Source organism: Megascapheus bottae, chromosome 17 (assembly GCF_031878675.1).
Source record: "Megascapheus bottae isolate mThoBot1 chromosome 17, mThoBot2.hap1, whole genome shotgun sequence".
In the NCBI taxonomy this organism is placed as follows: domain Eukaryota; kingdom Metazoa; phylum Chordata; class Mammalia; order Rodentia; family Geomyidae; genus Megascapheus; species Megascapheus bottae.
Window position 1 is genome coordinate 14,734,195 of NC_143525.1, and position 27,289 is coordinate 14,761,483.

At 47.7% G+C, this 27,289-nt stretch overlaps 1 protein-coding gene across 1 annotated transcript in view; it reads left to right on the top strand.

The window, feature by feature from the left end:
• The first annotated feature begins 1,516 nt into the window (after positions 1 to 1,516).
• Cacng5 (calcium voltage-gated channel auxiliary subunit gamma 5) overlaps positions 1,517 to 27,289 on the top strand; it is a 39,289-nt gene continuing 13,516 nt past the window's right edge. Inside the window, exon 1 of the mRNA XM_090349890.1 lies at positions 1,517 to 1,671. The gene's annotated coding sequence lies outside the window, so the exon portion shown is untranslated. The remainder of the gene's footprint in view (positions 1,672 to 27,289) is intronic.

The following is a 27,289-nucleotide window of genomic DNA, read 5'->3' on the forward strand; positions in this document are numbered from 1 at the left end:
GTAAGGTAACTTGCCTGAGGTCACACAACTCATTATGAGCTCTCAACCACCCATGACCAAAGTCTCCTCTACCAGAGAGCCCGGATGCATCTCTGAATGACAAAGAAGGACTTCCTCTCCCTATCCAATCACCCAAGCAAGCTGACCTTCCTAGACACACACACACACACACACACACACACACACACACACACACACACACACACACACAGTGTTTGTAGCAACTATATTCGTTACTGATGCCTCTGTAATTTGACTACTAAACCTATATAGGATGCACAACTCTGACCGCTTCACAGCCAGCTCCTGCATCACAGGCTAGAGGAAGCTCTCTGGCCAGGCTTCAGTGTTTACTGGGCCCCCTCCCATGTATAGCAGGTCACTAGTGAGCTGTACACAAGGTATACAAAGAGAAGCCAAAGGCATCAAAAGTATCCGATGCCTTTGCAGAGTTGGGGGGGGGGAGCAAATATTCTAGCCAGAAAGCATGAATGAGTCCTGGCTCCAGGAGCCAGCCTGGCAGAACCGCTGCCCTTCCTCCAGCCGCAGCTTCCAAATTGCCCACTGATCTCTCATTGAAATAAAAGAGACAGAGACATGGTAAGAGAAGAGTTGAGCATGTGGGGTCCACCATGTATCCTTTCCTTTTTGTAGTGTAAAGGAGTGACCAGTTTTGCTTAAAATCACATAGGAATGGGGGCAGTAAGGGGAGGGGTGGTAAAAGCACCACTGGGCTTTAAAAACGCAGGTCTTAGATGCAGACCTAGGCTGTGGTGCTGGCTCTGTCTTCTCCAGGTGTGTGTCCTCAGAGGCATCACCACCTCAGTGCTATCTGTAGAATGGGATTGCTGTGAGGGGGAAGGGACTCACATATGCTAAGCGCTTTAATCCGTACCTGGCACAGGGCAAACACTACCTGGCAATGCTGTCTCGGTCGTTATCACCGAAATTAAAAAGCAGTTCAGTAGCAGCTGCAGAAGGCCTCAACTCAGGTGTCCTCGACCACACCCTACGCAACCTGGAAAGCAGCCCTGCTCCCATCTCAGCTTCCGGCTGGACCCACACAATCGCCCCAAGAAGTCACCACTTCCAGGGCTAGGCATCACCTGCGGGGTCCCAAAGCCCACTAGCAGCCTGTGGTGTGAGGCACAGGACTGAAGGGGGCAGAGAGGCCCCGCCCCAGGCCCCACTCCTTCCTACCAAGGCCACGCCCCTCCCCAGCCTCTTCACAGGCCCTGCCCCCGGATCCCGCCCAGGCCCTGCACAGGTCTTAGCTCCACGCTCCGCCCCTCTGTGTTCCGCTCCAGGCCCTGCACGGGCCCCGCCCAGGCCCCGCCCCTGCCTCTGCACAGGCCCCTCCCAGGCCCCGCCTCAGGCCTCGCCCCTGCCTCTGCACAGGCCCCGCCCAGGCCCCGCCCTAGGACCTGCATATGCCCCGCCCCAGGCCCTGCACAGGCCCCGCCCAAGCCTAGGCCAGGCCCCGCCCCATGCCCTGCACAGGCCCCGCCCTCTCCCCGCCTCTCCGGGACCGCGACGGCCACAGTCACTGCGCCCAGCAGCTCTCGCGGACCGGACGGGGCGGGCGACAGCAGCCCCTGGAACCTCCCGCCTCCTGCGCACCTCTACCGAAGACTTTCCATCCCGATCCTGGGTCACAGCCGCCCGGGCCAGGTAAAATCGACCGGCTCGCCCGTTTAAGAGGCTCCGGGAAGCGGGTCGCTTTGCGCGAAGCGCGCGCCCGGGCAGCGTTGCCGGGGCCGGGCCGGAGCGGTCCAGAGAGACCGGTCGGGGGGGCGGCGCTTGGGGAGGGAGTGGGCGTGGGTAGGGGGGTGTCGGGTCGAGGGGAACGGGCGGTGACGCCCCCTCTTCGCGGACGCTTCTGGGCACTTTGCCCACTTCAGAGCCGCGGGCACCGTTCCCTCCACGGGCTCGGATGCGGCCAGCGGCGAGGGCGGGTAATCGAGAGGGAAGGCGTACCACACCTGTTGAGCTGGGCCGCGGGCGCCCCGGGCACCGCCTGTGGGGGACCTCCCCGCTCCGGGGGTCTCCACCGCGCGTCCTCGGTTCCGGCCGCCGCGGGGACAGCGAGGATGCCCGGAGCGGATGGATGCGGGCGAGAGGTCTTCTCCAGGAAGGGGATGGGGAAGAGGGAAAAGGAGAGCGGCGATGGGGATCCCGAGAAGCTGCTGGGAAATACCATCAAACTCTCCCACCTCCCCCCCCCCGTACATCCTAAAATAATCAACCCAAAGCCTCTCATATTAATTATTTGATCTCTTTACCTTCATTCTAATTTGGCAATTGATGGAGGTGCTGCGTGTTTGAAATTTTACAGGGAGATCGATTTGTCCCCTCCTGGGACCCGCAGGTATTTGACAGGCATTCCCCTGTGCTGGGCTGAGGCCTGAGGAGGCTGCATTTAGCCACTGGCTGTCATCTGCCCCTGCCAGCCACGCCGATGTTCCCTTTTATGGGCCAGCATTACTCTTGCTCTGAAAAGGGAAGGGTTTTGGCCACTTTGCTCTGGCAGAGCAGGATCCACACAGGAGATCCTGAGGGGGTCCTTTGACAACCATCACACCCACCTCATCCCAGGAACACAAGATGAGACCCCTCTCTGCCATCTCCAGCCTAAATCCCTCTCTGTCAACCCAAGTCCCGAGGAATGAACAGCCTGGATGCCCCTGGGGTTTTCAGGGAGCTGTCGGTAGCCCATGTCTTGGCTTCAGGGCATCTCAGGACCACCAGCATCTTGGTGACAGGCTTCCCTTCTTTGCTGACTTGGTTGTCAGGCCCTCATGCTGGTGTCTCTTGCCTGCCTACAGAGCTCCAGCTCTGCCTGCTTCTCTATTAATGAAGCCCCTCAAGGCAGCTGAGTGCATCCACCCCTTGGCTGGGTCTCAAGGTGCTTGAGATCTGCCTCTCAAACCCCTTCTTATGTGAAAAGCAGTGCAGGTACTGAGTGAGGTCCACATGTATTATAGCCACAGAGTTTTATTCATGCGTGTGTGTGTGTGTGTATACCAAGGCTTGAACTCAGGGCCTCATGCCCTTGCCTGGCTTTTTTACTCAAGGCTGGCACACTACCACTTGAGCCATACCCCCACTTTTGGCTTTTTCCTGGTTAACTGGAGATGGGTCTCATCGATGCTTCTCTCTGGGGTGGCATCAAACCTCGATCCTCAGATCTCAGCCTCCGGAGTGGCTGGGATTATAAGCATGATTCCCTGGCTTCTGGCTCACCTTGTCTAGTTTGACAGAAAGAAGGGAAGTGGACTGCTAAGGGTGGGGTGCTGGAGGCCCCAGCATGCTAAGGGGTTGCACCTAGCCCTATTGGTCATTGATAAAATGTGGAGCCTAGCCATTCTTAGAATTTCTGGATTTGGAGATGTGGAAGGAGCCGGCCGGGGAAGAGGTTGGTCAAATTGTTCACACATGGCTGGAAGCAGGGCAGGGGTGGGAGGGTTAAGTTAGGGCAGAACTCCACAACCTCACTGTGTGATCCCCAAACCCAGCCCGGTCACCCACTAACCATGCAATGATACCCCACTCACAGGATTCCTCGGGGAATCTGGCTCGCCTGGGGTTGTCAGATGACCTTGCACCCCTCTCTGTGAATCCTGGTTTTAGTGAATGATAGCTTGAATTATTCACTGGAAGTGGCCAGGGCTGCTCACCATGCTTCTGCTACCTCAACCTGGGATTTGGAGGCCCTGGGGGCGGAGGGGGGTGGTGATCGTCCAGGAAGGTGCCCCACATACCCTTAAAGTAAGGAGAAAGCACTGTGAGGTTTGCAGAAGGGCTTGTAAGTTCTGCCTCTGGGGGAGCTGGCACTTTTGTCCCCCAGGTTCTAGCCATTAACATCCTGGGCCTGCTCCATGCACACTCCTGGCCCACTTCCAGGGGCTTACTTAGCCTGCACCCACTCTGTCATTCTGTCCAGGACTTAGGACCTGCTCTTTCAGCTTCACGTGATTTTCAGGTACCGCGAAGAAAAGCCCCTGCCCAGCAAACCTGATCCCCACCCCACCCAAACCTTGCTGTCTGATGCTCCTGGCCTGGTACCCACTTATGTCGGATCCTACGCCTTAGCAGCACCATAACATTTAGAAGCTTGGAGGACCTTTGAGAGAAGACAGGGACAAAGAAGCAGAGTGGAGGAAAGAAAAGACTCGGGGCTGCAGTAGGGGGAAGATGGGACTTGGCAGAGAAGAAGGGGAACCTCACTGGGAATCTCCATGGGAATGCAGAGAAGGCGCCTGCTGAGGAAGCCTGTGTGAGCAGTGCCTCCCCTCCCCCATCCTTCCCCCTTCCCCCTCCCCTCAGCACGCAGCCACCTCCCCCAACCCCCAGGCAGACTCGCGTTCTATGCTAAGGATGCTTTGCATCTGTAGCTTAGGTCATCACCAAGGCTGTTTCAGATGTCCATGGCAGTTTGTTGGGTCAGCAGAAGGAGGAAGTGCTCTCGCTTCTGTGCCTCTAATTTCTAATCACATTTCTGGAGGTGCAGAGGTTTCCTAGGGGGCCCCTCTGAGTGTTTTGTGGAGGTTCTGCATATTTCAGCATGCCGAGAGGGTGTGAAGGGCCAGGGTCCCTGCCCAGGTGACCCATGGACCAGGCTCATGGTGGGGCGGTGTGGGGAGTACTTGTGGACCCCCCCTCCTGGCTCATGACGGCCTTGTGATGAACGGTTTCTAGCTCATTTTGGGTGCTATGGAGGGCAGAACCCAGCCCAGAGGGGATACCTGACAGGCCACCCATATAAGCTCCCAAGGAATGACTGGTCCTAAGTTGCAACAGTGATGACAGCCTCTCTGGGGTCCCACAGTGAGCATCTATTGAGCACCTACTATGTACATTGGCGTACTGATCTAAGCCCCAGGGATACTGCTGTGGTGCCACCGGCACTTGGGCGGATATTTTTGTGTTCAGCAGCAGGAGGGCTGTGCTGTGGGTGTGAGGGGTTCTCTAATGTGCAATAGCCTGCTCGCCACTCCGTAGCTGTATCCCCACCCTTCACGTGTTTCCTATTGAGACAACCAAAAATACGTCCCCACATGGCCCCTGGGGAAGAAGAAGACCTGCTGACAAGAACCACGGGGGGGGGGGGGGAGAGGGGGGATGGTAGTGCAGATAGGAATACAACAGAAAAAGAGAAATCAAAATCAATCCCATGCCTTAGGAGCCACAGTCTACAATGACATAGCCAATCCATGAACACACTAAGGAAGTTAAGATGTCAGCGACATGGTAAAAATGCTAGAAAGCCAGAGCAGGGTCAGTGCAGGGAATGGGGGAGAGGGGAGGAGGGCTGCTATCGTGAAGAGGGAAATCCAGAAAAGCCTCATTAGGCAGGTGAGTCAGCAGAGAGGAGTGTGAGAGGTGGGGACAGGTATGGAGAGGGAGCAAGGACCCCATCCCCTTCCCCAAGCCAAACAAGGAGGAGACAAAAGCTGAGGAAGATGGTGGTGGCTGAGTGGGTGCCATGATCTTTTTTTTCTTCCTTGAGTCAAAGGAGACTCGATGAGTGCTCTCGACCTGCTAGGCGCCAATGCCATCCCGAATGCTTATTCATGGGAAGTATGATCCTGGAACTTAAGGACGGTTTCTCTGACTTTGCCATTCATCAGAGAACAGCAAGCCTAAGAAGGGGAAGGGATTAGGGTGGAGGAGTTGAGGGGTAGAACCTTGAGTCACCCACATTCTGCCACACACACTTCAGGTGAACACGTGGGCACTGTGCAGAGTTCACGCCCCTTTCTTCACTGTGAGCATGGCAACTAGTCATAGTCTCTGTGCACTACTCTTTTCCCCTGGGACGGTGATCCTGACTGGACTGGGCACTTGGCAGGACATGATGTTTGCCCGGCATGCCAGGCTCAGCCTGCCTGTCTGTGATGGATGCCAGCCAAAGAGCCCCAGGGCAAGCAGATCTCCTGCTCTCAATGAGACCTCTGAAGAGAGGTGAGGGAAGGTAAAGGGCATATTGGGTAGGGGGTGTCTGTGTCTCGCTGGGCCTTCAGGGTCATTCTGATGTCTCCCCCTGGCCTCTCCTTGGAACAAAGCCTGAATCAAAGCAAAAAAGAGCTGTGTGGCTAAACAGGGGCTGTTGATACCAGCTCTGCTCCCAACACCTCGTCACCCCAGGACCTTGCATTTCAGAGTCAGAGTCTTAATTAATCCACGGGGCAGCAAGTTGTTGGTGTTCAAATGGCACAAGATACCTCCCTGGAAATAAAGGTTAGAAAAACACCCAAGAGAGTGGAAAGAAGAGAGCAGCTCAGATTAGCTAGAGACTATCTCCCTAATAACTGTGCCCTTTTTATTTACTTACTTATGTGCCATCCTAAGGCTTGAACTCAGGCCCTGGGTACTGTCCCTGAGCTTTTTGTTCTCAAGGCTAGTGCTCTACCACTTGAACCACCATAGCTCCAATTCTGGCTCTTTAGATAGTTAATTGGAGATCAAAGTCTCACAGACTTTTCCTGCCCAGAGCTGGCTTTGAACCCTGTTGCTCAGATCTCACTCTCTGGAGTAGCTAGGGTTGCAGACAGGAGCTGCTGGCTTCCGGCGTAACTGTGTACTTAAACAATAACCACGGTGACAGCAATGATAACCAATCTGTTCTTCCAGAACAGGAAGATGGAAGCCCAGAAGCAGGCTCCACTTCCTAGGTGTGCTTATGGGGAAGGGGGGATACAGAGGGCACCCCCACTTTCCAGGGGGGGTGCGCTGGTGTTCTGTGGAGGATGCCAGTGAAGGTAAACCTGCATGCAGGAGCAAGGGGAAGGGGACTGTGGCTTGCCAGCAGAGAGAAACAAGAGGGTGAGATGGTGGTGGCATCATGATGGCCTCCTGGCCTCACTGCCCACACCCTCAGAATTTTCCTGTTCCAGCTTGGTTTTCCTCTGGGTGAAAGAGACCTCACCACCTTGTTGGAAACGGTTTGGGATAGCTTTGCTTTTGTCTCTGCAAATAAAGAAAACCACACAGATGCATTGCCTCAGGCTCAGAGAGGTCAAACCGCAGCCAACCCATGCATCGTTGGCAAAGCCATGATTTGAACCCAGGTCTCTTCAGGACCCAAGAGGATGAACTCTTTCTGTAGAAGAAGGGCAGGTTAGGCGCCCAGGCATGGTTTGGGTACCAGGCTCATTTCTGTTTCTGGCAGAATGTTTATGAGAGCCATAATTCCTCAGCAAAGCTGAATTGGCAAGAAAATGAAGTTACCAGAATGTAAAGCTGGTGTGACCAACCCCAGAAAAACTTCTGTCTGTGTTGTGGTTTGGGATGATATGGGGCTCCCAGAATCCCCAGTGCTCAATCCCAGGCTGGGGGAGGGTCATTGGCCCATGGGGAGGACAGAGGGGTGGGCCTGGCCCCCGAGACTGGACTTGAATGAGATTCATGGAGGGTCATGAGGAGCCCTCCAGCCAAAGCCCTCTGATCTGGGTAGTGGGGGGTGGAGGCTGCTGCTACTGCCCAGAAAGGAGCCTGGAAGCCAGCCCAGCCCACGAGGGCGGTGGATGCTGGCATTGCTCTCCTGTGGCCAGGACCCCCTCCCTGCAGCTTGAAGTGGAGACACAGGCAGATCGAGAGAGCCTAACTGGGGTGAGTGGAGTCTGGAGGGAGGGAGTTGGCCCCGACCCTCTGGGGTCGCAAGCTGTAAGCCAGGCAGCAAATGGATACGATCCACTCAAAGGGAATAGGGCAACCCCAGGAACTGACATTTATTGGAAGATGATGGCATTCAAGGCCTGCTCCTGGCCTTTTAGAGGCTCACCTCAGCACTGTGCCCATTTTCAGAGCAGAACTCAGCAATGTGGCCCAGCACTCGCATGGAATGAGAACCCAGGTGGTGTGGCACCAGCCCTCCTGCCCACCATCTGTGAAGTGGACGGTGAGGAGTGTGCACACAGAGCAGCCACTGCATCTGAGCTCGGATCAGGAAGCTTGATCTCTTTGGGCCTCAGTTTCCCTAGCCCTAAAATAAAGTAGCTACAGCCTCAGGGTTGTTGGATGACAAAAATTAAAGGTGGGAACACAGGCATCGTTCAATCAGAGGTCCTCAGCTGCTCACTCTGTGTTCCCCAAGATATAAACAAGTACCCCACTGCCTTGCCCTCTCTGGGGCGGGGGGTCTAGCTGGTAAAGAGTGAAGCCAGCAGGTCCTAATTCACCACTATGCTGCTGGTCCTGGCCCCAAAGGCACCGACGGGGGGGGGGGGCGGGAGGGGTTGCAGCGTTCAGAGTGACAACAGCTCCTGGAAGATTTCCCATGCTGTGCTCGATTGGCCTTGTCTAGCTGCTGCCTGAGTCTGTGAGGTCATTCTCATGAGCCTCATTTTATGAGTGAAGACACAGAGGCACAGAGAGGTCAGGTAACTTGGTCCCAAGTCAGCCAGCTTAAAAGTGATGGAGCCAGGTTTTGAAACCAGGGGGATCCCATGTGTTTGCTTTGTTCTCTTCTTCCTCTCCCAGTCCCCCTTCCTCTTCTTTTTCCTCCTCCTCTGTCTCCTTCTTTCTCCTTTTTTTCTTTGGAGGGGGGAGGTCTGAACTCAGGCATTGCTCCTGTTGGCAGGTGCTTTACCACTCGAGTCATCCCCCGCCAGCTTTATCCTTTTTTTTTTTTTTTTCTAATAGGGTCTTGCTTTTTGCCTGAGCCAGCCTGGATTGTAATCTTTCCCACTCCTTGCACAGCTGGGACGACAGGCATTCATATCTGTGCCCAGCCTTTTACAGGTGGATAAAGGGGTCTTAGGAACTTTTTTTTGCCTGGGATGGCCTGGTCTCTGACCCTCCTGGTCTCACTCACTAGAATTACAGGTGTAAACGACTATGCCCAACTTCCACATGCTGCTTTGACTTCTTGGGGTTTGTAAAGTGAAAATGTAACCAAAATATTTAGCATGGGATACCTAGAATATTTTCATCTCCCTCCCCCAAAAATGTACCCCATTAGACAGCCACCATCAATCCTCTCTATGCCTATGGTTTGGCCTTCCAGGGATATTGCATATAAATGAACCCAGAATGATATAATACATTTCATAGCTCACTTTTTTCATTTAGCATGTTTTCAAGCTCCCCACATTATAGCCTTCCGTGCCTTTCCAAGGCTGAATAATATTCCATTGCGTGGGTGTGTGGGTGGACTACACTGTTTATCCACTCATCAGCTGGTGACCTTCAGGGTTGTTTCCACTGTTCCAGTGAACAAGAATAAGGCTTTTGCAGTTGAGCATTTGCTTTCTCGTCTCTCGGGGATTTTCTAGGAATGAAGTTGCTGGATCCTAGGATAAGGTGATTCCATGTGTAACTTATGGACACCCCATCACTCTTGCCACCCTGGCTGCACCATTTTACTAGCAGCAGGGTGCCCTTCAACCCAATACCTGTTCTCACCCAATCCCCAGGCCCAGATCCAGGCCCCATGTTCCTAAAAGTGCCATCTCCTCCTCCCCGCTGGTGGCAGTGAAGAGAGGTGTGGTCAGAGCTCTTTATTGGCATTAGCAGAGAAAACCATTTACCATAAGAATCCCACTCATGCGCAGATGCTGCTCCCTCCGGGGGTCCTCATGGCCATCCTGGTCCCCACACAGCTCTGTGCTGGTGGAATACCTCATACCTGCCATCAGGGCAAGCCCCAGGGGCTCCTCTGCACTGGCCACAGACCTGGGCACTATTTCCACCCGAATGGCACACAAATTGATGAAGAGCGCTCTGCTTATCACTCCTTTGTAAGTGCAGAAAGTAAGGTACAGGAACAGGAAGTGACTTGCCAAGGGCCACTCAGCTGTAAGTGGTGGGAGCTGGGATTTGACCTCAGAAACCCTTGGCTTGCTCAGGGCAGGTTCTTCCTATCTGTGTGTATTGTCTTGGCTCTGGATGGCCTTTCCCAGAAGACAGAGGAAGGAGTCCCCAGCTGGGACTCAGATATCTGAGAGTAGAGACTAGTCTGACACCTCTACACCCCATTTCCCAGTTCCCATCTCGGCACTAGGCACTTGGTGTTGGTCAGACCTAGCTTGGCCTCTTCACCCTCCTCAGCCTTCTCAGGGGAGGCTTCTCTTCTAGAGGCTTGATGGGCAGGGGAATGGCTGGTACTGTGCCGAGCCCCACATACACGTGGACATGTTTTGTCATCGTAGTACTTCCAGTAGGAAGTATGGGGAGCATTCTCACCTGGGAACGCCAAGGAGCGCTCCCAGGAGACAAATGAAGGTCCCACAGGTTAGCTAAAGTTGCCAGACAAGAACACATGGCTGGCAAACTGTGGAAGTGCTGGAGGGCCGGGAGCAGCCGGGGCATGAACAGCCCTGGATGACCCCGTCCAATGCGGGCTGGTTCCTGAGCACCTCCCCAGGCAGGGCAAGTCTCTGTACATTCTGACTGAAGTGTTCGTGGCTGATACTACTACAGTGCACCCATTCCAGATCTGCGCAGTTTTCAAGACATGGCAAAGGCCTGGCAGGCAGAAATGAAGGGGTGATAATAAATGGCCTTGCTCCTTTCTGACCTTCTCCCCCAGGCCCAGGGACCTGAGCTGAGCAGAAAACCAGTTCTGGGGTGGGGTAGGGGGGTAGTGGATGCAGAGCATGGATTCAGATCATCTCTTCTACCCCAGGAACGTTGATTGACAGCTCATCAACCCTGCACCCTGTGCCAACAGGCAAGGGCTGGCCATTAAGGGAACACTGCAGGGTGACCCCGCTTCAAGATCAATTAATATCAAAACCACAGCCAACATTTTTTTATCCCGTCCTGCCTCTGCAGAGAGAAATGAAGCAGGAGACAGCGTCTAGGGCCATCATTCTCTGTTATTGATTTCCTCTACTGGCTCTTCCTTCCCTCGGGAGGGCAGCTTCGGTCCCCCTCCTGATGAACGTGCTATTGTGGGCCGAATGAGGACACTCATCATCCCGAGTGCCAGCCAACCCCAGTGGGCACAGGTGGGGGGAGCCATGGGTAGGGGGGGAATGCTGGAGCAGGCCCCTGGCAGGAAGGCTACAGACTGGGAAAGCAGCCATGCCTCCTTGCCTCACCCATCACCACTTAGGGAGGACACATGTCTGGCAGCCTAAAGCCCCAGACCCTGCATCTTGAGGAACCCCAAGACTTGAGAGACCCCAAGATTGTTCTGGGAAACAGAGGGAGTCTGCCTAGAAAGCCCCTGCCTCTGCAGGTTAAATGACATGAACACAGGCAGAGGGTCGTCCCCCATAAGACACAAGTTCAAATTCTGACCCTTCCTCTTGGCTCAAGGGACTCTCTGAGTCTCTAATATCTCCCTTATAAGATGAATCTTGTACCTATAATGCCATCTGCATTGGCTTGGTCAATGAGATCAGAGAGGTCACAAATCCTTATGACACCATCAGGTATAGTGAATGTCAAGGTGGATTTAGTCAATCAACAAACACCTGCTGTATAATGTCCCTTCTTTCTTAATGACTCACTCCATGTATTTCCAATCTATGGGGGTACAACCTCTGTGAGGTCAGATGATCAGAAGATACAGCTCAGATCACAGTGATGGTGCAGCCCTGAAATTATTAAGATGAGGAAGAGCTGGGGACTGGTGGCTTATGCCTGTAATCCCAGCGACTCTGGAGGTTGAGGTCGAAGGACCATGGTTCAAAGCCAGCCCAGGCAGGAAAGTCCATGAGACTCTCATTCCCAATTAGCCAGCAAAAAGCCAGAAATACAGATGTGGCTCAAGCCATAGAGTGCTAGCCTTGAGCAAATAAGCTAGGGACAGCACCTAGCCCAGTACCGGCATAAAATGTGTGTGTGTGTGTGTGTGTGTGTGAATTACACCCTCCATTTGAAATTAGGGTGTAATTCAATGGTAAAGCACTTGCTAAGCATGCATAAAACTGCAATTACATTGCAGCATGGAGATTAAGAAGAACAATCTATGAGATTCAGGATAGCTCTTGGCTAGTTTAGCCTGGATCTGACCATAAACAAGAAGCGAAGTCAGTGGCCAGATGGCCCCTTGGTGCCTGAGAGCTGGCTGCAAGCAGGCTCTGCTCAAGGCCCATCTTCCCAGGAGTTAACTACAGCGAGCTCCCAGCCTTGGACTTCTGCTGGGGAAGCCTCGGAGCTTCGGGGGAGCTGGTATTTACAGACAGAGTCAGTTGTCCATGCAACTGCAGAGTATATGGGACACGGCTAAATAGAACACTGCAAGCCTGGGGCAGGCGGGCTTGTGCCCCAGGAAGATGTAGGGAAAGCCAGGGGGAGGGCAGGAAGCTTCCCATTAGCCTTCTCTGCCTCCGAGCTGCCTGGTATAAAGTATGTGCACAGTCACCCCTTGGCATCTGGGGGGATCGCCTCATAGCTGCCAAGGATGCCCGCATTCTTGGGCGTCAAGTTCCTAATATGAAAGGACAGCATGTCCACATCTAACCTGCACCAGGACTAGAGTATTGATAACGCTCGGGTCAGGTGAAGCGATGTCTCTGCACTGCAGTGTGGAAAAATGACAAAATAGGTCTGTGCATGTCCAGTGCAAGTCCAGTTTGGAAAAAAGTCATTTTCACCTGTGGTTGGTTGAATCCACAAATGTAGAACCCTCCTCCATTCCAGGGCCCACTGGGATGAGATGATGATGATGATGATGATGATGATGATGATGATGATGATGATGATGATGATTTATTTATTTTGCCAGTCCTGGGGCTTGAACTCAGGGCCTGGGCATTATCCCTGAGCTTCTTTTTGCTCAAGGCTAGCACTCTACCCTTTGAGCCACAGTGCCACTTCCTGTTTTTTCTGTTTATGTGATACTGAGGAATTAAACCCCGGGCTTCATGCATGCTAGGTAAGCACTGTACCACTAAACCACATTCCCAGCCCTAGATGGTTCTTATATGTAGGTTGTCTGTTCATTTTTATATTGAAAAGTAATTAAAATAAAGCATTTGTTAACTTTTTAAAGTTTACATATATATATCTTACCATATGACATATACACGTCCATGTGCACGTGCAAGTGTGTATACACACACAACCAGAGACATCATTCGTGCCCATTATGACATTATAGTAAACACAGAAGAAGGTGAAAAAGTGCAGCAGTAGTGCTCACTGGACACAGATGAAAGTGAATTAAACAATTTGTGGGTGGAAATGGAAAGAAGGAACTTGGAGAGTGAGGGAACAGAAGACACTGTACAAAAAGAAATGTGCTCATTACCTGACTCATGTAACTGTACGCCCTCTGTGTATCACCTTCATAATTACAATAAAGTAATTTAATTTTACAAAAATAAGACCTGACAAAAAAGAATATACACAGTCCCTCTCCTCCTCTACCCATAATTTGGGGTGGGGTGGTCATAGAGTCTGTCTGGTGTTGTCACTGGAAAGGAGAAGGGATGAAAAAAATATTACTGACTTGGAAATTTCTAGTTCAACAGAGTAAGATCAATCCTCCTCTGCCCTCTCAAAATAAGACCCTAAGATTTTACTGAGCCTGTAAAGAATTGATTATTTCTGTCTATCTTATACAAAATTCTTTAGGAAGCTAATGCAACTTTTTAAAAAAGATACAAGCCGGCGCAGTGGCTCACACCTGTAATCCTAGCTACTCAGGAGACTGAGATCTGAGGATCGAGGTTCAAAGCCAGCTCGGCACTAAAGTCCATGAGATATTTATCTCCAATTAACCTCTAGAAAATGGAAAGTGGGGCTATGACTCAAGGGGTATAGCAGTAGCCTTGAGCTGAAGAGCTCAGAGACAGCACCCAGGCCCAGAGTTCAAGTCCCACAACCAACCAAAAAAAAAACATAGGATTCATACATAATAAAAGTTGCAGGTTAGGGCCGGGAGTTTGGCCTAGTGGTTAAAGTGCTTGCCTAGCATGCATGAAGACCCGGGTTCGATTCCTCGGTACCACATACATAGAAAAAAAGCCGGAAGTGGTGCTGAGGCTTAAGTGGTAGAGCTCTAGCCTTGAGAAAGTCCAAGGACAGTGCTCAGGCCCTGAGCTCAAGCCCAGGACTGACAAAAAAAAAAAAATTGCAGGTTAAAGGTTCAATAAGTGAACAATTCTCTCCTGCATCTTCATAACCTGTCCCTTACCCACTAATCTGCTCTCTGTACCTGACAACTACGGGTCTGCTTTCTCCTCCTAAAGTTCAGCAGTTTCTGTATCATAAATAATCGAAGATAAGAATCTTTGATTCAACATAATGACTGTAAAACCGACCAGTGAGGATGCCTAACTTACATCCCTATTTCTTGCTGTGTTGTGTTCTATTAAACCACAAGTTGTTTTATCCATTTACTAATTTTGGATGTTTATGTTGTTTCTATCTTAGAACTGTTATGGATAAAGCTTCCAGTGTATAAGTTTTGTTCTCATTCCTGTTGGCATCCCATAAAAAAATAGAATCATGGCTTGTATGGAAAGTGCTTATTTAACTGAAAGCTTAAAAAATGTTTTCCAAAGTAGCTGTGCCATTTTGCATCCTCAGCTGAGATGTATAAGAGCTCTGGTTGCTCCAGGCCTTCCCCAACACTTGATATTACCAGTCTTTAATTTTTGCCACTATAGTGCAGGTGTGAGGGAATCTCATTGCAGTTGTACTAGAATTTTGCTGATAACAGACAAAAAATGTATAGCTCATAAATTGTTGGTAATATATGTGTGCATCTATATGTATGTATAAAAAACAGTAAAATGTAGTCCAGTAATGTAAGTGGTCTGACACTATGAAAAATTTATCAATATAACTTATCCCTTCATAAGTTAAAGAGGAAAGATAAAGAGGTTCCATCAGTATGTACAGAAAAATAAATTTTAAAAATCACATAATTTTTTGAACTCTGGGCCTGGCTGGTGTCCCTGAGCTCTTCAGCATAAGGCTCATACTCTACCACTTTGAGCCACAGTTCTACTTCCAGTTTTCTGGTGGTTAATTGGAGATGAGAGTCTCACAGAGTCTCGTGCCCAGGATGGCTTTGAACCTCGATCCTCAGCTCTCAGCCTCCTGAATAGCTGGATTGTATGTGTGAGGCCACTGGTACCCAGCGATATGTTGTTTAAAAAAGAAAAGCCAGGCACCAGTGGTTCACACCTGCATCCCAGCTACTTGGGAAGCTAGGATCTGAGGATTCAGTTTGAAGCCATTGAGGGAGGGAAGTCTGTGAGACTGTTACCTCCAGTTAACCCCCAAAAGCTGCAAGTGGAGCTGTGGCTCAAGCAGTAGAGCACCAGCCTTGAGCCAAACACTAAGGAACAGCACCCTGGCCTTGAGTTCAAGACTCAATACCAGCACAAATACAAAAAAAATAAAAATAAAAACATCAGCTGGGCATGGTGACTCACACCAGTAATCCTAGCTACTCAGGAGGCTGAGATCTGAGGATCAAGGTTCAAAGCCAGCCCAAGCACAGAAGGACCTGAGACTCTTAGCTCCTAGAAAGTGAGAAGTGGGGCTTAGCTCAAGGATAGGGTAATAGCCTTAAGCTGAAGAGCTCAGGGACAGCGCCCAGCCGAGTTCAAGCCCCATGACCCATTCACACAAAAATAAATAAATAAATAAATAAATAAATAAATAAATAAATAAAATAACATCCTTTAGCAAACTAGCAATAATAAATCTATTTCCCCTGACAAACTGTATTTTCAATAAATATCATACTCCTGGTCAAATATTAGAATAATTCCTTTCCAGAATCAGACAACAATTTCAGTATCATCCCTCGTATGTCCAAAGGTTCCTTAACAGTGAACCAAAATATGAAAAATATAAGGTAAAAGCCATGGAATGAAAAACACAAAGCTATTTGGAAGCTCTCAAGAGAATCACATTCAGCAAAATGTCTAGACACAAGATCAATATGCAAAAGCCAGTAATAGTAATAGTGTATTAGATTCAAATACCATTAAATATATATTCAGATATATTAAATTTAAGAAGTTTTCTAAAGACACTTAGACAAAGGAAAAGACAAGTATGTACATCTGCCATTATATGACTCCCCATCTCTAAGCTCTTGACCCAGCTTATGCCCCCGTAAACTCCAGATTCCAGGTTCATCCAGCAGGGGGCGAGTCAGCTTCCTGCCCTCTTCACTGTCTCTCACCAATAGGAGACAGCTGATGAGAGAAAGAGAGGAGGGGTTTAGGGGAAATCTTATGAATGTTTTTTAAAACAAAATTAGAGAAAATAAATAGCAAAGCTGAGAGAAGAATAAACGAATTGATCTATAAAGCTACTCCCCAAACAACCACTGTTAATATCTTTATGCTCACCGTACCTCATGTTTAAAGACCCTTTTTGCAATGTAGCAAATGAAGTATAGTCATATTGCATTTCTGGTTTAACTTTACCTTCCTGTGTTACCCATCCATGTCTCCATCATGACCACATGAGTGGATAGATCATAGTTTAGGTAATTTTCCTCACAGACAGGCATTTTGGTGGTTTTGAGTAAATACGCATCTCTGTGTCTTTTGTCCTGACATACTTATTTCCTTGGCAGCAATTCTCAGAAGTATGATTGTCGGAACTAGGAGCAATGAAAATACTTAAAACTCAACCAAATTCCTTTTCAAGGGGTTCACTGTTTTATGTTTCTGCCAGTAAAGTTTGACACTTATTATTTCAGAGGGGACTTTTTTCTAATTACATCTTTTATTGTAGATTCACATGCAATTGTCATAAACACAGAGAGATTGTATGTATCCTGTACCTGATTTCTCCCCATGGCAACACCTTGCAAAACTCTAGCCCAATAGCATTACCTGGATTTTGACCTTGATACAGCAAGATATAGAGAAGGCTTCCTCACCCAGGGGTCCACACTGACCATTCTAGCCACATGTGGCTCTCTCCTGCTCTGAACTTTCCTCCCCAACCCTTGTAAACACTAATCCATATTCCATATCTTTGTGGGTTGTTTTTTTGTTGTTATTGTTATGTTTTTTGGTTATTGTTTTTGTTTTTTCATTTCAAAAACATTGCATAGGCTGGGAGTTTGGCCTGGTGGTAGAGTGCTTGCCTCGGTACCACATACACAGAAAAAAAAGTTGGAATTTGTGCTGAGGCTCAAGTGGTAGAGGTCTAGTCAAGGACAGTGCTCAGGCCCTGAGCTCAAGTCCAAGACTGTCAAAAAACAAAAACAAAAAAAAATTGCATAGCCAAGAGTTTGGCCTAGTGGTAGCATGAAGACCTGGGTTCAATTCCTCGATACCACATACATAGAGAAAAAAAAGCCAGAAATGGTTCTATGGCTCAAGTGGTAAAGCTCTAGCCTTGATAAAGCCCAAGAACAGTGTCCAGGCCCTGAGTTGGAGCCCTAGGACTGGTTAAAAACAAAAGAATGACTTTTAAAGCTCTAGCCTTGATAAAGCCCCAACACATTGAATAAATGGAAGTAAATTATTGTGAAAACCAATGAAACAAACTTACAGAAGAAACATAGAAACATATTAAAAAAAAATCTGGCTGGTCTGTGAACTAGTACTCATCAATGGAAATAGAACACAAGTCACAAAAGTTAAGAAGTCATTTGTGTATCAGATGCTAGTAGTTCACATGTGCAGTTCTAAGTATTTTGGATCAGGAGGCTGAGATCTAAGGCCAGCTTGAGCAAGAAAATTTGTGAGACTCCTATCTTCAGATAACCATCAGAAACCTAGAAAGGGATCTGTGGCTTTGTGGTAGAATGCTAGGCTTGAGCCAAAAAGCTCAGGGACCGTACCCAGGCACCAACTGCAAGGCCCAGGAAAGAAAAAAGAAAAGCTATTTATGAGATAATTTACATTTTTGTCACGTCAAGCCATGGAAATCTAGTGTGTCTTTTATACGTTCTGTATGTGTCAGTGTGAACGGCCATGTTTTATGTGCTCAACAGCCATGTATGGCTAGTGGCTGCCATATTGGATAGCTCCATTCTGGTGCAAGTTGATTAAAATCAAACCATGAGTGTGGGGTCTATATAATCCCAAGCTTGTGAGGTCAGTGGGTCTCAGCTTTAGCTGTATATTATCACTACCTTGGAATTTCAAACATTTTCAGTGGGGATCCCAGCCCATCCCCAGCAAGTGGTATGAAATGGCCCTTAGAAATCAGCATTGAGATTCCTTTCAGACTCTGAATGATGCTCTCAGTATGAAGGATCAAGTATCACTGATGTAAGGACCTGGAGTTATAACCTGTCCCGCCATGCCTGGTTGTGGCGTTCTGGAGTAAGTTCAGGACACACCGTTCTCTTTCTATCTTTTAGTCCCAATCTGACTTCCATGAAAGCTGCCGTTTTCCTCTCTGGAGGTTTCTGAAGAATTCTGGAATTTCTCAGCCTTGTAAAATCCTGAACCTGATTCCCTACCCCAATCTCTGTTTAATTGGAGACAGTTGTCAAGACAAGTTTGAACTGAAAGTAGGGGTATAGGCTTCCTCATCCATCATTCCCACCTTACAAATGTCATCTCATACTGGTATCTTCCACACTGGTGTTGGCCAACTCACTGGTCCACTTTGCATCTTTTGTGGACCCCAGAGTGGAAGTTGCCTTTGCCAAGACCCTAAAACCTACCTATGTCATGTGATTCTCACAGCAACTCTTGCCCCAAATGCATTCCTGCATTCCTGGATTATTGATGAGCAAGTTGCCCAAGGATGCCAGCTCCTCAAATTTGGAGGCAGGCGCAGGAAACAGTCTACGGGGCCTCACACCCCCCACGGCCCCTCCACACTGGTCTCCGGCAGCCCAGCCTGATAGTACTGTGGCCTGTGCACTGAGCACAGCGGAGAGAGTGCTAACCAGCTGAGCTTCACGCTTGTCCAGACTTGCACTGACTTTTCCAGATCAATGGTCTTCGATACTCAGCGGCTCTGAGGCCTGGGAGGTGGCATGGCTGACTGAGAAGGGGAGTAAACAGCAGCCCCTTTCCTTCCTCGCTTTGTCACCAGCCATCTCTCAGGGTCCCCTGTGAGGAGTGAAATTCCTCCTTCCCTGCCCTGTTTCCTCCCCAGACCTTTGATTCTGTCATCTCATCAGGAGAGTTCCTGCTGGGGGGTGGGCAGGAACTGGGGCTCAAGAGTGTTGTTCCTGGAGCCCCAGTAACCTGTCCAGCTTCTCTGGAGCAGGGATAGCGCCCATGGGAGAGGAGCAGAAATGCAGAGTGGTGGAAGGGAGGGGTGCTAGGGTGAGTGTCCTACATACAGAAATCATGATTTACAGTAAAATTGCTGGAGGCAGGAAAAATGCTGCCGGAGGAAGTATTTATAGCCATGTCGTCCCTGTGTTGTAACTGGCAAGGCCATGTTTGGTTGTCTTGCTCCAGTCTTCTCCCTGAAGCACGCAGCCTTGCACTGAGTGGCCACGCTTGGAACTTCTCAGAAGTCAGGCGGATTTCCCTGCCCTGGCTCCCTTACCCCTCCTCCTCACCCTCCTCTCCCTAAAGGAAGAATCAGCTGAGGGGAAAAAAAAAAAAAGATTGCTTTCTTTTCACAAATATTAACCCTAGACATGGAAGAGGGTGAAGCACCATGGAGAATAACTCCAGCCACCGCCACTGAGCCCCTTCCTGCCCCACTCCTCCCCTCCTTCAGGCACTGTTTTAGAAAAGAAATACCTGGTTGACCCTTCACCTGGGCCATGCAAAACTAGATGCTGAACGTCTGCAGCTGTCTGATCTTGGGCCAGAGGTTAGGAGATAAATGAGGTCAAAGTCCCTTGTTCGTCTGTCTAGAATTTGCTTTTGAGATGTGAGCATTTCCAAGGTGAGGAGCTGAGCAATCTATGGAAACTGAGCAGAACAAACCCACAGGAGCCAGGCTACGACATGGATAAGCGACACATCACCTAGCAGATGGTGGATCCCAGACCCTCCCCCCCACACTCTCTCTCCCTTGTCTATAAAGTAGGATGATAAGCATGGCAAAGATGAATTACATCAAATAGATGCCAGTGGTTCACACCCTAGCTACAAGGAGACTGAGATCTCTAGAGAGGATCATGGTTGGAGATGAGTCTGGGCAGAAAAGTCCTTGAGATTCCATTTCCATACAGGGAAGCTGGGTGTGGCGACAGCAAATGTCTGTGGTCCAAGCAATGACAGGAAGCACAAAGCAGGTAGACAGTAGATCGAGCCAGAAGAGAGACTCCATCTACACATAACCAGTATGTGTGTGTGGGGGGGGGAGTAACAAGACAGGAGATAGGCCTCCATCAAAGGCAAGACCCTGTGTTCAAACCCAGGTATATATATTATAATAAATATTATATATATATATATATGATGAACTACACCACATCCAGTCATATCACAGTGCAGAAGATGTAGGGAAAAATCTTGAAAACAGCAAGAAAAAATTGGCTGGTTATCTACCAGAGAACCTCAAGAAGGTTGAGCATGGAATTTTCATCAAACACGTGGGAACCAAGGAGGTTGTGAGTCTACCTCTTGTTTTGTGTTTTTGTTGGTACTAAAGTTTGTTCTTAAGGTTTTGTGCTTGCTAAGCAGGTGTTATCCCACTGAGCCATGTCTCCAGCCACAAGAAACCATCTCTTCAAGGGGCCAAAGAGGAAAAGAAAAATCATCCAATAATCTTTTGGCTAGTATAAGATTGTTTGTACAATATTATCTGTATGACCTACCAACAATGAAGATGGGATAATGATTCCCCAGATAAACAAAAACTTAGAGAACCTGTGGGACAAAATGTCTGATAAGCAATGCCAAACGATGGATTTGCAGAATGATTCAAATGGTAGAGTGCCTACCTAACAAGCATATGGCCCTGAGTTCAAACCCCGGGACCACTAAAAGAAAATGCTAAAAGAAGTTCTTCAGATTGAAAGCAATTGATACTAGACATTATATCAAATGCTCACTTAAAAGAAAAAAAGTAACATCGGTAAAGTTTATGCTGCTAATTACAAAATCCACAATCTCTGCATAGTTCTTTTCCAAACAGGTATAGAAGCATTACATAAAATAAACATATTGATTATAATAGAACTGTAGTATATTTGACAATGGCAGCATAAAGAAAAGGAGGGAGACCAAGTTGTTTTAGAAAAAGGAAATTCTGTCAGGTGATAACTGAAAGTCACAGGAAGAAAGGAGACTAGAAATACAAATTAAAAAGTTGGCACCTGGTGTCAAGTAACACTGGTTGCTCATACCTGTAATCCTACCTACTCAGGAGTTCTTTTGTTTGTTTGTTTGTTTGTTTTGCTGGTTGTAGGACTTGAACTCTGGGTCTACCATCCTATCTCTGAGCCTGGGCGTTGTCCCTGAGCTCTTCAGCTCCTGAGCAGCTAGGATTACAGTTGGGAGTCACTGTGCCTGGCTGCTACTCCAGAGTTCTAAGGATCATGATTTGATGCTATCCTGGGTGAGAAAGTCTGTGAGACTCATATTTCCAGAAAAAGGCCAGAAGCAAAGATGTGGCTCAAATGGCAGATCACCAGCCTTGAGCAGAAAAGCTAAGGGCTGGCTCCCAGGCCGTGAGTTTAAACTCCACCACCAACACACAAACATATGTACACACACAAAGATGGATATAACAAGTTCTAAACCACAAAACCTCTGTGCACACATCATGTGGCAGGCTCTTGCCACTATTTTAAGCTTGTTAGCTCACTTAATCCTAAAAACTCTGTGAAGGTGTTATTCTTGTCATCCCATTTTAATTATTCCCGTGAAGGGTTGTTGAGAGGATTCTGTGAAGTAATGTGTGTGAGTTGCTTAGAACTTGGCACGTGTCCTGGCCCAATGAAAGTCAGCCCTGGAGAGGCCAACTGCACACAGATGGGGAATTGCCAACCCACCATGCCAACACAAGGGGAGAGAGGACTGGTTGGCCTGCTGTCTCCAAAGGCCCCCGTGGCCTGGCTCTGATAGACGACCAGTGTCACCAGAATTAGATCAAGCCTGAGCATTTTTCCTGTCTTCATCTATTAAGACACAGGGTACAAAATTGTTTTCCATTCCTTGCTGGTTTTTATCGCACCCTGCGGCCACAAGGGAAGTGAATGTTAGATGCTCAGCGGGAGCTGCTGGAGGTGTGAGCTGGAGGAGGTGGTGGCAGAGCAGGCTTTTAATCACCAACAATTAAGACTTCATGTCACTGAATTATGGAGTTTGCAGCCCCCACTGGCTTTGCCTTCAGTCTCCAGGGAGAAGGAAGTATACAATGCTGCCTCCCCTTCGAAAAGGTGTTTGCATTTCAGAAAATACGGTAACAATACTAATGCATTTCTGTTGGAACAGGACTTTGGATAATGGTTCTTTGTGGCACTGGTGTTTGGTTGGACTGGTGGGTCTCTTCTGCTGCTGTGGAGAGCCTTATGGCCCCAGTGGCCAGTTGGTGACAGAGAGAAAGCTTGTACCTCCTGTGCCAGGCTGGAGTTAGCATGCTAGTAATCATGGGTCAGAAGGGCAGAAAGAAAGCTTTAAGGCATAGATAGGTTGATTCAAGAGCTCACTTCTGTGTCATAGAAGAGGGAGGCAGAATTTTTGTGTGTGTGTGAATTAAATGGAAGAGAGAATTTATTTTCATCTTTCCGTACATAGGAGTAAAGCAATGAGACATCAACAGACTCAAATCCGGATGTTAGACAACATGGAGCCTGGCAAGGCTATTTTAACCTAAATTGTTGCTAGAAATCTCTGTCTCTGTCTGTCTCTCTTGTCTGCCTGTCTGTCTCTTTGTCTCTCATTTTACAATAGATTAACAGTTTCTGCCAGCAGATTTTCTGTGTTGCATGTTTGCTTTCATTCACTCTTTAATGCTATTTTATTTCCTTCTTCCTGTTTTGTTGTTGTTTTGTCTTGGTTTTGGTTTTGTTTTGCTTTGTTTGTGCCTGGGGCTTGAATTCAGGGCCTGGGTGCAGACTCTGCACTTCTTTTGCTCAAGACTAGTACTCTACCACTTGAGCCACAGCTCTATCTCTGACATTTTACTGGTTCATTGGAGATAAAAGTCTTATAGACTTTCCTACCGGGACTGGCTTTGAATCACAATCCTCAGATCTCAGCAGTCACTTGAGTAGCTAGGATTATAGGCATGAATCACTGGCATCCAGCTTCCTGATCAGATTTTATTTGTCTGAAAGTGTTTCTATGTTGCCTTCAATGTTGAGGGATATTTTTACTGAATATAAAAGTCTCAATTGATGATTGCTTTCTTTAAGCACATTAAAAGCATCCTCGTAGCCAGGCATGGTGGCTTACGCCTGTAATCCTACCTACACAGGAGGCTGAGATCTGAAAATCATAGTTGACGCAATTTAGTTTTGTTTTTCTGGTAACTGTCACCTCAGGAAGGACTTCCTAACCAAGAATTGAGCTTCAAAGATGGATTTCAGTCAGTGTGAAGGCAGATAGATTATTTTTCCCCTAGAGTATGATTCCAGGTTCTCTGTTTAAAATGTTGGGTCATTTACCCGGTCTGCCTTCCTCGTCTCCTGAGCTCTCTCTCTCTTCAATGTCATGGATCGCAATTTTGCAGAAAGATCTTCAAGGCCCTGGCTCAACCCCTACTTCCACATTCTGTATTCTGTGTGAACAGCACACACAGTACCTCAGGTGGAAAAATTGTACAGAACGTTGGGCATACCTAATTTATCTTCCATTCCTAACCTGTAAAATCTTAGTTTTCTTGATATCTTCATAGAGGTTTTTCACATTTAATCCAACTTCTGGTTATTTTCAGCAGTATGATTGGCCTAATACATGCTAGTTAATCATATCCAGAAATGACTATTTTTAACTAGCTACTTACAGCCACAAATGGTTTTTTATAAAATTTTCCATTGATGGGTTTATTTTTTTAGCATGATCCCATTGTTCCAATTGTTATAGCTGCATCATAAGCATAAATATCTGGTATTTTCTACTCATCTTCATCTTTAAAAAAGGTTGCCTGGCTAATTATAAGTTTTTCTTCCTCTAGACTATCCTCAGAACCATCAGCTATTTTCTAAAAGAAGCTTCATTGTATAAGATTCATAGCTTAATTTAGAGGGAATACCTTATAACACTTTCTAGTCAAAATGATGGTATCTTATCTCCTTTATCAATCTTGTTTAATATTTGCCAATAGTTTTAAGATTTGTGCTTATATTGTACGCACATGTGATTTTTTTATTTATTCATTTTTTAAAAATTATTGCTAACTGCCTGAAAAAAAGCATTATGGTTATTCCCTACCATTGACAATAGGGAAATTTTCAGGAACAACCCAGCTGTTTCACAGTAGGAAAGTAGCTATATCCATTCTGGTATATGGAAATCAGAGTATATATATTCTGCAGGGTTCCTAAAAATAGTTTATAAAATATTGATACTATTAAGTAAAATGCAAGCAAGAACCACACTGATATATGCAAGATGGTCCCATTTTTAATGCATAGAAATTTGCAGAGAGAAAAAATACCTACCAAGAAAGAGTGATGGTGTGATTATTTTTGTAGTTTCTTGGCTAGTACTACCTGATTAGGTACTTCCATTCTCCCATGAGCCATGTGTTCCTGTCTGTGTCTTTGAGAAACATTGTAGATGCTTCAACAAAGTCTTGGTCATCTCTGTCTCCAGCTGGACCTCTGTTTGCAAGAGCAGTGACCCTTACTGGTTGTCTATGATACCCCTTCATCCCTATGGAAGTTGGTACATCGGCCACTTCCTGCCAAGTCCAGGGTGGTGGGGGTGGTTTACAGACACTGACTGCCACCACAGGAGATTTGGGGACCTAGTGTCACAGAGCCATGCCAGAGTTCTGTATTCTCTGATCTATAGTATAAATGCCTGGCAGACAAGTCTGTGTTTTGCTCTTAGTCTGGGGAAAGAGAGTGTTTCAAAAGCAGAAAGCATCTTCCTTGGGTCTTGCTTTAATCTAAGGATAGTGAACTCTTGCCTAGCACTCTCAGGCTCTCCACAGATCCTCAGCTAGGTGGCAGAGTGCTTGGTTTGACATTCCAGCCAGAAGCTTCATGACCACTGAAGTAGAAGGCAGTTTCTCTACCCAAGAAGAACCAACTTAGATGGTCTCTAGGATTTAGATGACAGTTAGCAGATGTGTTTGCTAATAGTCTGTTTAGAACCTGTCTGCAGAGGAGCCATTAGTCACCTGGAAAACATTCCGCACCATTAGACAGAGCAGTTCAGCTCCTCCTAAGAAAAAAAAATCAAACAACAAAAACTAAATCTCTCCAAATTAATTGATATGAAAGTGAGACAGGAGACAGGAAGGCTGAAATGATCCAGGGGTGAAAATGAAGGAAGTTCTCATTATGGAGTAATTACCATAATGAGAGATATGTTGATGATGACCCAGATGGAGATAAAATAGTACAAGCTATTTCACTTTTTTTTTCCCCAGGGGCAAATTCACCTGACAACTGTGCCCTGGTCCAGAACTCCTGTCACATGAAGTTGTTGTTTTCTTATTGCAGTGTTGTACAGAGAGGGCAAGAGTGAGCCCGGCCTTATTTGATTATACACATTCCAGGCCTTGCCACTCCCTGGTTCCATAACATATATAGGAAATGAGAAAATACAACTTACATGAGTAAGGAAGCTATTTTGGTAAGTTATATGTGTCAAATTACCTTGAAACATAATGGGCTATAACACCAACCACTTTGTTTTGCCTATGATTTGGGGGCACATGGGAATTGGGGAGTGCTCAGCTGGGAAGTCTTTTGCGGGGTCTCGTGCAAGTACAGTGCAGTGTTAGCTGGGGCTGCAGTCATCCAAAGGCTCAACCTCACCAGGCAGCCATCTCGGATGGCACAATCCCTTAGCTGGCAGTTGTCGAAAAGCTCAGCTAACGGTTAACCAGAGTATCTTTACCTAAGGATGTGATATTGTCTGTAGAGGGACATTTTTGTCTGTCACAGTTGAGGTGTGATTAATACCTTGTGTTTAGAAGATAGAGATACAGGTAGATATCTTGTGATGCACACAGCAGCACCTTTCAACAAGAAGTTGCCCCGCCCCAACAGACAATTGAGGAAGCCTACTTTAAAGCATGGTGATCCGAGGATTTCTTACGAGGTCTGCCTTCCCCTGAGTGAGCCCCAGAAAAGCAGGTGTGAGCTGCATCACTCCACGTGACCCACCACAGGCCACACTGAGACTGAATCACTGGACCCCCTCAGCAGAGCAGCTGCCATGGCTGGTTCTGAAGTCTGGCCAAGAGTGAGTCCCTGCTCCCCACACCTTTCATCAAATTGTAAGGTATTTCAGGCATGAGAAACAGGAAAGCCACATTTTTTTTTTCCAAGTCCAGGGCTTGGGCTCAGGGCCTGAGCACTGTCCTTGGACTTTCTCAAGGCTAGAACTCTACTACTTGAGCCTCAGCGATACTTCTGGCTTTTTTCTATATATGTGGTACCAAGGAATCGAACCCGGGTCTTCATGCATGCTAGGCAGGCACTCTACCTCTAGGCCAAACTCCCAGCTGAGAAGCCACATTTTGAGAGGTTAAATTGGGAGTCTTTATTAGAAAGCTTGTGACTAGAGGTGCACTCTTGTCACAGAAACCTGCAGCCCCTCAAATACACTTAACACTGTTAGGAAACTGAGCCATGAGAGCAGGAGAGAAAAGAAGGAGCAGAAAAACAATACCAACAAACCAGATCAATCCCAATGGAGAGCTAAAGTGGGGTACCATGATTACTGGAAAAGAGACAGGAAACAGGAGCACAGCACATGAGGCGTGGTATATTGGGGTCTGAGCCGATCTTGGCCTAAGTAGAGGCAGGGGGCAGGAGGCAGGGGCACAGGAAAAGCACATTTCAAAGGACTGACAGGTCCAGTAACCTGTCACCCAAGTCCCCATCCCTGCCTCTAAGAATTCATACACTCTTATCGCCTGGGAGGTGGGCTTCCCCTTCCTCCATCTTGAAGACACAATGGCACCAGTTAAGCCCAATATCCTATCTACCATGAGACTAAGATGGTTCTGGTGGACCCAGCCTCTCCATTTCAAAATCACTCCTAGGATCAGATCCTCAGCCAGTGGGAAACAAATCAGGTGACTGCATGTTAATTGTCCTTTCATTTCCTTTTTCCTTCTCTCCAAGGAAAAGTCAACCACCCTTGCATAGTTCCCTAGCTGGTCTTTCATGGGCACCTGTAACCTTAACCTACCTCTGAGCCACTGAGCACTTTATCCTGAGTTCCTTTATTTTTGGCTTGGGCAAGGAAATGTGCCATTAGTGATTTAATCTCCACAAGATATTTCTTCCTAATTGCTATTCACCGATGATAATTAGCATCTGCTAATTCCTGATAATTAACAAGCTAATACT